A 4019-nucleotide genomic window follows, 5' to 3' on the forward strand; every position below is an offset into this window, starting at 1 on the left:
AAACCTAATCCCAGGATACTATTCATCTAAAAGTAACCTTATATTAATATCCCTAACTCCACAAAGTATAATTCTACATAAATAGGTGAAATATAAGTATATATATAAAAAGAAGAAAAAAAAATTTTTTTTATCTAAAAACCTAACCTATATTCCACCATTCTATGCTTATTTTGAATATAAACAATCCATCTTCTCCGTGGATGCCAATTTTTATTGCTGAAACTACCAGCACCTTCCCAGACTTTCAGGGACACGCAGTCCAGTCCTACCTGAAAATCTCAGAGATTAAGTTGGAATCTTAACTGAGACTAGGGCAATTGGAAATAAAACCAATTGCACCATTAGTTTCACCATCCTTGTACTGGGGTAAGAAGCCAAAACGTAATGTTGGGGTTGACATCTCCCGTGATCTGTTTTCAGTTCCCAATGGAGAAGGAAGGCTGTAATGTTCACCTTACTTCTGAGGCATTTTTGAGCCAGCAAATGCAAACGTTAATAATAATATTAAATTGATAATCCCCTTCTCAATACATAAGCACTAGCATGGAAAACTCAAAATGTTTCTGATCTTCCTGTCTGTATCATGCAGGACTTCTACCAAGGACACAATGCTTTAAAACAGGGGTGTCTAAACTTGGCAACTTTAAGACTTCTGGGCTTCAACTCCCAGCATGGCTGTCTGGGGAATTCTGGGAGCTGAAGTCCAGAAGTCTTAAAGTTGCCAAGATTGATCACCCCTGCTCTAAAATAAATTCTTCATTGCAGCTCCAAATTGGACTGTGCTTTGAAGTCAGAAAAAAAATCATTTCAATTCCCTTTTTTTTTTTGTTTCATGCATATTGAAGATTTAGAGTCACACTTCCTGAAAAAAGGGGCTTTTTGTGGCTTTATCTTGCAGATGGGAACTGTTTGTTAAGGATATAAGGTTTGAGACATGTTCCCTATAATTTCTATTTGATTTGATTGTCTTCTATCTCTTAATTACATTTTGAGCTATTTAGCTGTTTAATAAATGTCTGTTTAGTCATTGTTTCACTCTGTTCCCCAGTATTATTCTAGACTTCCTTAGCATGTTTGTCCTTTCAAAGTATTTCCAAATGGGACAACATGCAAAATTTCCATTAAGAAACTGTCATATGAAAGACAGGAATGCACAATCTCGTTTAGAACATGCACCACCTTTTCTGTTGCTTGGCCAGAACCATATTTCAAAAACTGAATGGGGACAGGACAAAATTGTCTGCATTTAATTTATATTTCCATTTAATTAAAAATTCAGTGTAACCAAGTAATGCATTTAAGAGGATTATTCCCCATCTGTTTAATAATTTTCCTATTTGGTCCCATTACAAATTAAACTTCAGTAGCTATTTTGGGAAGGATTTTGGGAACTGCAGCTAAGTCTTTGCAGGAACTTTTTGTGTCCCTAGTTTGCAAGCTAAGTAAAATTTGATTGAAATGTTCCTTTTGGGGGGCAGGAGGGGATGCTGGAGATCTGAACAGAGCTCTTTACTGATTGCTGACTGGGGAGTTCTGGAAGTAGAAAGCCACACATCTTCAACTTGCCAATGTTGAAAAACTCTGGTATAGACAAAGAATAAGTCTACTCCTTCTTACTTACCTATCTCACTGTTAAGAATGGGTCATAAAAGCAGAAGTGACTCTGTTTTGTCAATGGTTTATCCCTTAGACCACGGGTGTCAAACTCGCCGTGTTATGTGATGTGTCATGACGTATCATGACTTTTTTCGCATTGCTGGAGCTGGGGTGGGTGCAGCCTCCCCATGATGCAACTGGCCCACGGGCTGGCAGTTTGACACCCCTGCCTTAGACATTCTCAATGTGATTATAAAAATGTGGACAGATGCAACTTCTGGCTATATGAAAGATTGTTTGGTCTACTGGTTACAGCACCAGGCTAGAAATTGGGACATTGTGAGTTCTTGTTCCACTTAGCCATGAAAAGTAGTTGGGTGACTTTGCACCAGTTATTATCTCTCAGTCGAACCCAGCTCACAGGATTGTTGTTGTTGTGAGGAAAACAGGAGGAGGAAAGAATATTAGGTATGTTCACCATCTTGAGTTATTTATAAAAATAATAATGGCAAGATATAAATAAAAAATTAAAAATATGCAATGAAAAAAGCTGTTGGTCACATGGACTGTTGAGGCCTGATCATCTGTTAAAAACTGCTACGTCACATGGAAATATACCCGGGCAGGCAAATGGTAGGAAGGCGTTAAAGTTATGAGAAATGTCACTGGAGAACATCTTGTGTGCACTGAAGTATATATGGAAGATTGTGCACTGGTGCATGTTTTCAGTACAAAAATGACAAGTGAGATTAAAGCATATTTTCTCATTAAAAGGTGTTAAACTCAGCATTTCAGAGCATGTGGGTCTGCCAGCATAATTTTCCTTTAAATGCTTAACTTGTAGAAATTTGCAAAAGCAGGTCTCGCTATACCCCGCCTTCAACCTGTTCTCTGGGCTAAATTGCCTAACATAGATACCCACACAGGAGGATTCTTTTTCTGGAACATTCTCACAAAAGTGCTGCTGTTGCACATCACAATAGCTTAGAAAATATGCAAAGTGTTTGAGGTAACATGATATGTGCATGTGAGCAGTGCTGAGAGCTGGAATCTAAAAGGTTAATGAAACAGGCTAATGAGTGTAACAGAAAGAAGTTTTCTTTAAGGAATTACACAAATTACATTAGCTATCAGTAACCATTTCCATCAAAATGATTACGTCTCTGAAAAGAAAGAATCGGCTTTTGGGAGACCTCAGTGAAGTAACTGTTTCCTCTGGCTTCTGTAAAAATATCCTATGCCTTTAGATTTTGTCACGAGGAGAAAAAAACAGATACATAGAAATCCTCTATTGTTTTATATATTGTCATGTGTTTCTTCAGCTTCTCAAGAGATGTCTAGAGCAGAGATTCCCAAACTTGGCAACTTTAAGACGTGTGGACTGCAATTCCCAGAATTCCCCAGCCAGCCATGACTGTATTTCAAAGGAACCAATCTGTGTCGCCCTCCAGGTGCCTGCCATACTGCAATCCCAGATGGGCATATTGGCAAATACTGATGGGAACTGCAAACTATGTTTCCTTCTTTAACCATTCACACATTGAGAGACCACCAAGTGAGATAAGTCTGCTTGAATGAAATCTGAAATAGCAGCCTATGATATATTTGTTTCTTTCTGTTCTTTAGTAAATGACGATGACATATGGCCAAAGAATAGGAAACCATTTGGGAAAATCGAGAGATGAAAGGTCAGTAACTTGCTTTACCACCAAGATCAGCAAGATTTGTGGGGACTTAAGAGAGAGCCTTCTGCTTAAGCCTCCCTTTTGGATGTTCATCCCAAAGGAAACAGGCTATTTTAAAAGGTTACCTTATTATTCCGTGGCTATTTTTAAAGGTGCTTTAAAAACATACTGTGTAAACTGAAGAAAAAGCATTTGCTATTATTCAATAGGTACAACAAAATTGTAATACCATTTATGTTGCAAACCACTTTGGGAAAAACTAGATCCTTGAAAGGTACAAGGAAACACATTCAACGAAATAGGATGGGCGGGGGGATAAATAAGTGATGAATTAAGCAGCACTATGCCTCCTGGAATTATTTTAAGACAAGCAGTTTTGCAGGACTTCTTTTTTTCTTTTTTAAGAAATTCTTTGCACAACACAGACGCCTAAACAAGCTGTTCCCGTCACTAGTACATAAGACTGTGTTGGATGATGCCCATGACAATGTATTTCCTTTCTAATTCTGCCTGGCAACAGTCCCTGTGTTGCCATATAACACCTACCTATGCACCTGGACGGAGAGAAGAACCTTGCAGCCCATGTGGCTTTGCTCCATGCAACATATCCAGAGGCTGGAAGGTATCAACACAGCCACACAACCTCAGATTAATCAGGTGGCCTCCTTACACTTTTGTCTTACAAGCAAATGCATTAATAATATGGAAAGAGGGGGAGAGAGAGGGAGAGAGAGA

This window comes from Protobothrops mucrosquamatus, unplaced genomic scaffold (genome assembly GCF_001527695.2).
Source record: "Protobothrops mucrosquamatus isolate PMUCROS unplaced genomic scaffold, P.Mucros_1.0 scaffold758, whole genome shotgun sequence".
NCBI lineage: Eukaryota > Metazoa > Chordata > Lepidosauria > Squamata > Viperidae > Protobothrops > Protobothrops mucrosquamatus.